Raw genomic sequence first — 11,260 nt, 5'->3', positions numbered from 1 at the left:
TGTTTATTGATAACATCTTGGTATATTCCTGGACTAAAGAGCAGTATGAGGAGCATCTTCGTGAGCTTCTAGGGGGGTTGAGGCAAGAATGATTTTAGGCTATGTTCTCGAAGTGCGAGTTTTGGTAAAGAGATGTTCGGTTCCTTGGACACCTAGTTAACCAAGATGGGATTTTGGTTGATCCGGCCAATATCGAGGCGGTGATGTAGTGAGAGGTTTCGAAGACTCCCTTAGATATCAGGAGTTTCCTAGGTTTGGCAGGGTAGTACTGGAGATTTATTCAGGATTTCTCCAAGATTGCAGTACCCCCCCCCCCCTCCACTCGTCTAACGAGGAAGGGGGTGGATTTCCAGTGGGTCCCAGAGCAGCAGTCCACATTTGAGACCCTTCGACAAAGAATCTGCAAGGACCCAATCTTGACCCTCCCACGGGGATTGAGGATTTTGTGGTTTTATGTGATGCATCCATCACCTGCTTGGGGGTAGTCCTCATGTAGAGAGGACGAGTGATAGCTTAATCTTTCCGGCAGCTGAAGCCGCATGAGACGAGATATCCGACGCATGATCTTGAGTTAGGAGCGGTGGTTTTCGCTCTCAAGATTTGGAGGCATTATCTTTATGGGTTCCGGTGTACTATCTACACGGATCACAAGAGTTTGAGGCATATTATGGATCAGCCGAACCTGAACATGCTACAGTGCAGGCGGATGGACGTGGTCAAGGATTATGACTGCGAGATCCTTTACCATCCAGGTAAATTGAATGCAGTGGCAGATGCTCTAAGCCGCAAGTCGGCTGGACCTTCTGTTGAGGTGGCATGTATGAGGATATCTATGGATTCTCCACTTGTAGGTTTGATTAGGGATGCTCGGTCTGAGGGTGTTCGAGAGGAGAATTGGAAAATTGAGAGGATCAGGGGTGAGATCACTAGATTTGTGTCGTATAGTCGTGGTGTCTTGACCCGTTATGGTCGAGTGTGGTTTCCTATGTCTGGTGAGGTCAGACAGATTTTGTTGGAGGCTCATAAGTCTCACTTTTTTATCCATTCAGGGGCCACCAAGATGTATCGGGATCTGATATTGAGTTACTGGTGGTTGTGCATGAAGAGAGAGAGATCACTTGGTATGTTGAGAGTTGCTTGACCTGCAGGATGGTCAAGGCCAAGGCCGTATGGCAAGTTGCAGCCTCTGGAGGTTCCCATGTGGAAATAGGACCAGATTTCGATGGATTTCATCACTAAGTTGTTGAAGACGGCGAAGGGTTTTGATTTTATTTGGGTCATTGTGGATCGATTGACCAAGAGTGCCCATTTTTAGCGATTCGAGAGATCTCGTCAGCCGAGAAGTTGGCCGATGTGTATATTTGCGAGATCGTGGCTCGCCATGGGTTCCGGTCTCTCTTGTTTCAGACCGTGATGTTCAATTCACATCTTGTTTCTGGCAGAAGTTCCATGAGGAACCGGGCATGAGGCTGTATTTCAGCATAACTTATCATCTACAGACCGACGACCAAAGTGAGTGTACCATTCAGACTCTTGAAGATATGTTGCGATCTTGCGTTATTGATTTTGGTGGGAGCTGGGACTCCTACCTACCTCTTGCTAAGTTTTTCAAGTGTTGGTGCTCCACCTTTTGAGCTGTTGTATGGGCGGATGTGTCGTACCCCAGTCTGTTAGCGCGAGGTTGGCCACAGGGTCATGGGTCAGACCGAAGTGGTTCTGCAGACTATAGAGATGATTCAACAGATCAGTTAGATATTGCAGACAACTCAGAGTCGGCAGAAGAGTTATGTCGACCGGTGCCGATCTGAGTTGGAGTTTCAGGTCGGTGACATGATGTTGTTGAAGGTCTCACCCTGGAAGGGTGTGATTCGCTTCAGGAAGAGGGGGAAGTTGGGCCGTCGATATATTGGTCCATTTTGGATTATTTCCAGGGTTGGCAAGGTTGCGTATAGATTGGAACTTTTGGAGGAGATCCGTTAGATTCAAAGCACTTTCCACGTTTCGCAGTCGCGAAAGTGCGTACTGGACGAGGATGCAGTGGTATCATTGGATGACATTCAGGTTGATGAGCGTATGAAATATGTTGAGAGCCCAGTGGTTGTTCTAAAAAGGAAGGCAAAGGTTCTGCATAACAGGAAGCTGCCCTTGGTAAAGTTACAGTGGCAACATCGGAAGGAGTCCGAGAGGACTTGGGATCCGGAAGGTGAGATGCGGGAGTATTATCCAGATTTGTTCACCACAGCAGGCTTCGTGGACGAAGCCTAATTCAAGTGGGGGAGGGAAGGGGAGTTGTAACATCCCGATTCCTAGGTATGAGAATTTTATTAAAAAGGCAATTTTTTCTTGGAAGTCAACGATTTGATGGCCTCAAGTTGACATGTTGAAAGTCTATGGACCACAGATGGTTTTGGACCAACTCGACGAGTTGGAGAAGAAAACTCGACAAGTTGGTGGTTGAATATGAAACCCTAATTTTTAAGGTGTTGCACCCTATTTAAAGGCCTTATACCCTTTGGGCAGCCTCCTTACCCGCCTTCCTTGTCCAGAAACCCTAGTCTCATGATTTTTCTTCCATATTTGTGTGTGTGTGAGAGCTTGAAGAAATGTTTTCTTGGTGTTCTTTTGAAGAAGCTTGAAGGTTGAAGTGGTTTGTGTGAAAAGAAGTCTATGGATCCAGGATATTCTCTCTTGTTGCAGTCATTTGGAGGTATAAAGTTGACACCTTGCTTATCTATAGCTTAGATCTCATTCCTTGAAAGTTTATTGTCATATTGGCTCATTTTTGGGTTTGTTCTTGGTTTGAGCATGTCATGAAGTTATAACTTCAGATATGGATGTTTTGTCGCCTCCTTGGGCTTAAAGTTTCAAGCTTTATCTAGATCTAGGCTTCCTTCATGTTCTAAGTCCCTTAGAGCATCTCCAACCCACTCCCATTCTCCATTATTTCCCCCATTCCTCTCCAACCCTATCCCATTTATTCCTCCATTTTGGGGGAAATGAATAGTATAAAACTAAATATGGTGTTATATTATTCATTTCCCCTAAAATGGGGATGAACTTTGAGTTGTCGGTTTTAGTCCCTCGTTTTATACATTTATACATTTTTGGTTTTTTTTCTACTAATTATTATTTAAATGTAATATTTAATTCTTATAATATTGTGTTATATATTAAATTATGTTAATTAATTAATTATAAATATAATTTTTTTGTTTATCAAATTCATATTAAAATTTGAATACATATTGAAATTTTAAAACATAATAACGTATTTTACAAAAGCTTATAATTACGTATTACAAATATAATCTTATTTACTTAATATTATTATAAGGAAAAACAATATAGATTATATATTTGTTAAAACCAAATTAATAGAATGGGTGTATTTGACAATTTATATAAGTTAGAAGAATGGAATATACTTTTTGGGAGTAAAATGGGGTAAAAAAATGGAGTAGGGTTGGAGATGAAACACTATTTACCCCATTTTTACTCCATTTTTGGGGGAAAAAATGGGAGTGGGTTGGAGATGGTCTTAATAAGCATTCTTTGAGTATTTTAGCCTCTTAATGCTATGCATGGACATAAAGTCAGCAACTTTATGTGGGTTTTCAGCTTTTGGGTTCCAGATCTGCATTCTTAAGCGTTATAGTGGATGAAAAAGGACTGAATGAGTTAAGCTGGGAAAACTCGACAAGTTGTCCTAGCAACTCGACAAGTTGGATTGGGTTTTCCTGCTTTTTTGGATACTGTAGGAACTCAACGAGTTGTCCTGATAACTCGGTGAGTTGGCTTGGGTTTTCCCTGTTTCTCTGAGTACTGAAGGAACTCGACGAGTTGGTATGTGCAATCGACGAGTTGGGTCAGCATGAACTGTTGACTTTGACTTTGACCATGGTTGACCAAGTTTGAATTTTGAGGGCGTTTTGGGTATTTCGAGGTTTTGATGGGTTTGTCATGATGGTTGTAGACTTTGAGTCGGGAGCTGAGATTCAGAGTTAGATCTTATCAGTCCAACTGCTTGTGACGCGAGTCTTCCTCACTATACTTTCGAATCGAAGGCACCAAGGTCAGCCCATTGGTTTGATAACCTAATATTGCTGATATGTTGAGTATGTTATAGTTATGCATGCTAGTCTTGCTATGCTAGTCTGGTAGATCTGTAGGACTACCTGTGAATTTTTTGTTAATCTTTTTACGATATTATCTGTTATATGTCGACATATTATTGTTGGGTTTTGAGCACTATAACACTCCTATGGTGCACATACAACCCTAGATTCTTTCGATCTATGTTTTCTCTAATTATGCATGCATTTTTCAATTTCCAAAGAATACATCCTAACTAGCATACAAATTGAGAATTGAACAATACAATTAGTTAGATAACTTACCTCTTAGTAGGACTTGTAGTTCTTGGCCTTTGAAAGCTTGAGCACCTCAAGTGTGATGCATCTAATGTGTCACAAACACCAAATGCAAGAGGAGGCTTGAGAGAATAAGTTGCTTATCACAAAATTTATATCACTCTCCTAGAATGATGGTGTAGCCGATTTTGGCTCTAGTGGAATCCTTTTATAGTGTAGCAAATGCTAGGGTTACACCTTGCAAACCCTAATGACCTTTCATATTACTTAGGCTCCATGGGTTAAACCTCCATGGACTATCTCATTGGTTTAGCCCATCCTAAATAACCATGGATCATTAGCTCACACTATAAGAATCAATGATTTACATAATCAATCCCCATATATTTAATTAGTCTCTTTTGATCACAAAATTAATTCCAAATTAATTCTTGATCAATACTAATTAAAAATATGATTTCACAATTAATATATTATACGAATAATATATTAATAAGTCATAAATAACCTTATTCTCAAAATTCCATCCTATCAATTTGTATTGGTGAAGGCAACCCAAAAGGACCATGCTACTATCATGTCAAGTACATCCCAATTATATTTATGGGCTTAGACACATAATCCAACAGTCTCCAACATGGATAAGTCTAATAACTATAACTGCCAATGCAACTTCAAAATCCGATTAGCAATCGTAGCTCTCAAAAGCCGTTGTCGAACTCTGACCCAGTCAGTGACGCGTCCTTTAGATAAGGGATCGTATATTCCTTTGTTCTCAAGATATCTATGCGGAAAAATACATGGAACATAGTCATACTTATTGTCCTGCAATTTGTTTCCCGATTTTCGATTCGTCTGACATAGAACATAACTGAACACATCAATTTAGTTCTGACCGGGCCCGACACATAGTCAAAACAGAATCATCGAGGGGCCCAAGATATCGCTTTTAATCCTCTTAGGATAAAAGGAGCAAATAAACTTCGACATTATATGATTGTACTAACTACTCATCAAATCATGCACAATGACATGTTTTATAACATCAAGTTACTGATGCATTTTAATGCCATCAATGCACAACCAACTTGTAGTCAATGACTCATATATCTTGGTTTGAAGATTATGTGATATTATCGTCTCACAATTACTCGTGATAAATTCCATGAAGTAATTCAGGTGAACGTGGGTTGAATCCAATACTCAAATCTCATTTCAGGAGCACTCATGAATGGTGTAGCAAACTTTTGCTATGTTTAACGCTTTAGAAAATCTACAAGCCAACTCATGACAGTCTAGCCTCATTACCTACTTACAAAGTATGATCGACTATGGATAGTTTGAATAATTTATTATTTTGGAAGTCAGAACATTCAAAGTGAAACAATAGTAAATAATTGACACAGGACAGTAACTTTACTTATAAATAAAACTCCTTTTATTTAATCATCAAATGTCAATTACAATTTTGCCATTACAAGTTTCTATTTATCTAAATACTAAAACTAATATTGTCCATTAGCCCAATGCCCCTTGCATGCTGCAAGTGCTTAACCCTAGTCAGTTTCTTCATAAGGGGATATGTTGGGTTGTCCTCTGACGATATCCACTTCACCATGAGGTGTCCTTCTTTTAATTGATGTCTTATGAAGTGGTACTTTCTTTCGATATGCTTGGATCTACCATGATCTCTTGGTTCCTTGGTTAAGGTAACCGCCCCTTCATTATCGCAGAAAATCTCCACAGGCTCCTTTATGGATGGTATGACTCCAAGGTCTCCGATGAAGTTTTTCAACCATATTGCCTCCTTCGATGCTTCGCTTGCTGCTATATACTCTGACTCGCATATTGAATCCGCTACAGTCTCCTTCTTGAAGCTTTTCCATGTTACTGCTCCTCCATTCAGGGTAAACACCCAGCCCGACTGAGAGCGGAAATTATCTCTGTCCGTTTGAAAACTGGCGTCACTATACCTTGTCACTCTCAAGTCATCACTCCCACCGAGGGTAAGGACCCAGTCCTTAGTCCTCCGAAGGCACTTAAGAATGTTCTTAACTGCAATGCAATGAGCTTTACCAGGATTCCCTTGATATCTGCAGACCATGCTCAAAGCAAAGGCCACATCAGGGCGAGTACAAGTCATAACATACATGATTGAGCCAACAACGGAAGCATATGGTATTCGACTCATCTCTGCTATCTCAACCTCTGTACTCGGACTCTAAGTCTTACTCAGTTTGGAATTGTCTTGGATAGGCAAGTCACCTTTCTTAGAGTTCTCCATGTTGAAACGCTTCAACACCTTGTCCAAGTAGGTACTTTAACTAAGTCATATTAGTGTGTTACTTCTGTTTCTCAATATCCTTATCCTTAGGATGTAAGCAGCTTCCCCAAGGTCCTTCATGGCGAAACACTTCCCAAGCCAGGACTTAACCTCCTGCAAGGTTGGGATGTCATTTCCTATGAGCAGTATGTCATCTACATACAATACCAAAAAGCTTATTATACTCCCTCTAGCCTTGACATACACACAAGACTCATCCTCGCTTCTCAAAAATCCAAACTCTTTGAAATTCTCATCCAAACAAAGATTCCATCTGCGAGATGCTTGTTTCAATCCATAAATGGATTTTTCAAGCTTACACACTCTATTAGGGTACTTTGCATTGACAAAACCCTCTAGTTGACTCATCTAAACATCTTCAGCCAACTTTCCATTAAGGAGAGCGGTTTTGACATCCATTTTCCATATTTCATAATCATGAAATGCAACTATGGCTAGCATAACCCTTATAGATTTAATCTTCGCTATTGGTGAGAAGGTCTCATCATAGTCAACTCCATGAGTTTGAGTAAAGCCTTTCGCAACCAGTCGCGCCTTATATTTGTGTACTTTCCCATTCGTGTCGGTCTTCTTCTTGAAGATCCATTTACACCCGACTATATTTCGACCCGATACATTGTCAACCTAGTTCCAAACTTGATTGTCAAACATGGACTGAAACTCATTGTCCATAGCTTCTTTCCATTTTGCAGACTCGGGGCCTACCATGGCTTCCTTGTAGTTGTTAGGTTCATCCAAATTTACTAGTGTGCTATCACTGATAAATGTATCACCTTCAGATGTTATATGAAAACCATATAACACAGGTGGAACACTAACTCTACTAGAATGCCTCAGAGGTACGGACTCGTCAATTGGTTCAACCGGAGTTTCCTCCTCAGGTTGAGTGCTAGTGTTTGGGGTTCCTTCATCGCTTAACACTTGAAGCTCTTCAAGGTCAATTTTCCTCCCGTTGTCCCCTTGGCGTATAACTTCTCTCTCTCTCTCTCTCTCTCTCTCTCTCTCTCGAAAGACTCCTCTTCTCGCAAAGAAGACAACATTGTCACTCGGTCTATAGAAGAGATATCCAAAGGATTTCTATGTGTAGCTATCACACCCCCGAACCAGGCGGCGGAAACATCTGAGGGCTCGCGTGACTCAAATTGAATATCATCACAATGAATATACATGAAACATAACATAAATTTCACCATGCATTAATACATTACAACTGACAATGTTCACATCAAATACATTGTCTAAATATTACATATTCATATCGTAAATTCTTTGAAAATTTTCAAAAGCATAACACCCTAACATACTTGGTACTACTCCTCAGCTTACCTGTTACCTGAGAATACAAGTTATTTTGAAAAACGTCAACATATGGAATGTTGGTGAGTTCATAAGCAGGGTTGTTTTGAAAATTTTTGTATAGTTTATAAAACCCGGAAAATCCGATATTTTCTGAAAAGACAATTATTTATACCAAAGTATGAAGATCCATAGTTTTGTACGTAAGTGATTTCAAAGCGTGTATAAATGAGAAGTTTTGCATGATAGTTATTGAAAAGTACGAGTGAATGGTGTTGGTCTCCTCGAAAAACCCGATGTTTTCTGACAACATAGTATAATATAATTTTTTGGAATTGTTATGCCATTACAACGAATGATTATGATTTTCCTTGATTACTCGGATAGTATTAGATTTATTTATGTGAGTCGTTATAACAATGCATGATAATGATTAGTCTGTCTGTCTTGGCATTCTAACGAACGCCGGAATTGATCTTAAGATTTTGTCACCCTAGACTGGCCGAGTCTAACTGTAGCGAACAGCTGAGGTGTGGGGGAGTCACCCCCGTATAGATCTATACACAAACTCTCGCTCTCCCTCCAGGAGATTTTGATTATAACTACAGACTACAAAGGACCCATAAAGGTTCCTGTCTGTTATTACTCACTGAATCCAAATTAAATTTGATTACCATTGATTAACGACCTGTACTTGTTTACTGAATTGAAGGTAAGCCTAACAAACGAGGAGAAGAGGATTACAAAGTCCTGCTAATTATGTGTATTATTTAAGGCTGTTGGATATACGAAGGACACGTTGTCCCATTTCGCATTTGATTTATTTGGACCTTACTAGCAATGCTAATGGGCCAGCGAGGCCCAATAGCACTTGAAAGCCATTAAGGGTCCCTTAAGCATGTAATTAGGTCACAGGAGGCCCAATAAACATTTATTTTTATCGTTGGGCTTAAAAGTTTTGATAATGGGTCACGAAGGCCCAATAAGCATGATTTGAGACTTTCAAGCCCAAAGATTTGAATATTTACTTGTTTTTAGGTATTGTATAATTGTTGGAAAGTTTGATTGAACGATTGTTAATTTCGTATCGGCACGAGGCCGGTCGGTTGTTTATAACGATATTTGGAATTATACGTATATTCATCTTTCTATTTTCATGAGTTGTAGTTTGGTATTTTTTACTCTAATATCTTAATAATAAAATAATTGGTTCAAAATATTGGTTTGACCTTTTCAGCCATTCTTTAATAAAAATGACAATTTTAGTCCCTTATTTTAAAAAAAGACATTTTAGGCCCTTAAACCATTTTCTTGACATTTTTGACCCATAGACTTGTTTAAGTGATGTTTTTATTTCAAAATTTACTCTTTGGCAGTTTCAGCCCCTCCAGTAAAGAGTTTTTTAGTTAAAGTCCACACTTTTCGGATCTTTTACAATTTTGGCCCAAAATTCAAAAACTTTACATTTTTTATCCTTGTTTGGGAAAAAATCATTTTAACCCCTGAATTAGTTTTGTTTACCCTTTTACCCCCTGTTTTGAGAAGTTTGCCATTTCAATCCCTTGAAAATCATATTTTTCGCAATTTTTGGATCTCTGGGTCGAAAAGCCCAAAAATTGGCCCATTAAGCTACAAATTACATTTCTAGCCCTTTAAAGAGTTTGATATTCATAAAATCAATTATTTTTACTGTTTTGACTCTTTCAGTCCTGAGGAAAACCGTGAATGACAACTTTCAACTCAACTTTTGTTTATTTGACAAATTAAGCCCCAAAATGAGTTTTATGTTGCAATATGTTTATTATCACCTTAGAGGGTAAGTTTTCTTGACTTGTTTAGTGTAATATATCTTAGATCATGTTTATCTTCCTCCTAGAGCCATAGATCTCGAGATTTCTTTCATTTTTGTTACATATTTACCACATAAATACATGAAATCACACATAACATACACATACACATAGATCTACACATTTACTTGTATTCTCCCCCATAAAACTTTAGAAAACCAAAAAGAGAGGGGTATAAACTCACATTTTCTTGTGGATCATGGTTTTGAAGAAGAAAAGGAAGAAAATGAGGTGACTTTCGGCCCTAGCAACACTTTGATGATGATCTCGAGCTTGAAGAGTTAAAAAATCATAGGATATGTGTAACTTACCAAGAAGTGATGATAATCTCTAGAAATCCTCTTGTTGCACAAGTAAAATTTCAAGACTTTTGGAGTGGGGAGGAGGAGAATTTTGAGAGAGTTTAGAAGAGTTTTGGTGTTGTGTGTGTTTGGTTTGGCTCTTTCTGTTGGGCCGAGAATTAAGAAGAACAAAGGAGAAGAGAGAGAGGTGAAGGGATGGTTGCATGGAGGTATGTGATATTGCTTGGAAGTCCATGATGTAATAAAGAGGTGGCTGACCCTCCTTATTTCATGATTTTTTTCCCTCTTGGGCCAAGAAAGAGAGAAGAGAGAAGAGGATTTGGGCCTTTTGTGCTTAAGTCTCCTAATGTGACGCCCAAGTTAATGGTTTTCGGCCCAATGGGCCCTTAAGAGGTTTTACGGCCCAATTAGGTTAATTAGATTTGTTATGGCCCAATAAGGGTATTTTATTTCATTATAGGCCCATTATGGCCCAAAATGTTAAAATAAAGGTAAGTGGGTCCAATTAGAGCCCATTTAAGAGTTCTAAGCCCAAAATAGTCAAATTGTAAGCTTATTGGTCTATTAGACCCAATAAGAAAATCCTAGTCCAAAATGGACTTAAACTGGGATTTTTAGTGTTTCCAACTTTTGTTGACTATTTGAAAGTTTGTATAGGGTATTTGATGTAATTTTGTTGTCATTGAATAAACACCATACATGTTTTCTAGCTTTAGCTACAAAGTCATTCTTTGTTAAGTGTTTACAACGTATGATAATTCCTAGTTGTGACATCATCCCCGCGTTAGAGGGAATTTCGACCGGAAATTCTTTTTAGAGCTAGATTCAAAAATGTTAGAATAGGTGAGGGTACTACTGCTTCATCTGGTCTTCGTGTTCCCATGTGAATTCTAGTCCACGTTTCGCGTTCCACCGAACTTTCACAATCGGAATGCGACTTCGCTTAGCACGCTTCACTTCCCTGTCTATAATTTCAATTGGTTCTTCGATGAACAGGAGATTCTCATTGATTTTTATTTCTTCTAATGGAATGACAAGAGTTTCGTTGGATAAGCACTTCTTTAAATTGGAAACATGGAACACGGGGTGTACATTGCT

This window comes from Lactuca serriola, chromosome 9, assembly GCF_051521515.1.
Source record: "Lactuca serriola cultivar US96UC23 chromosome 9, Lser_US96UC23_V15, whole genome shotgun sequence".
NCBI lineage: Eukaryota > Viridiplantae > Streptophyta > Magnoliopsida > Asterales > Asteraceae > Lactuca > Lactuca serriola.
Note: the sequence above shows the minus strand (reverse complement) of the source record.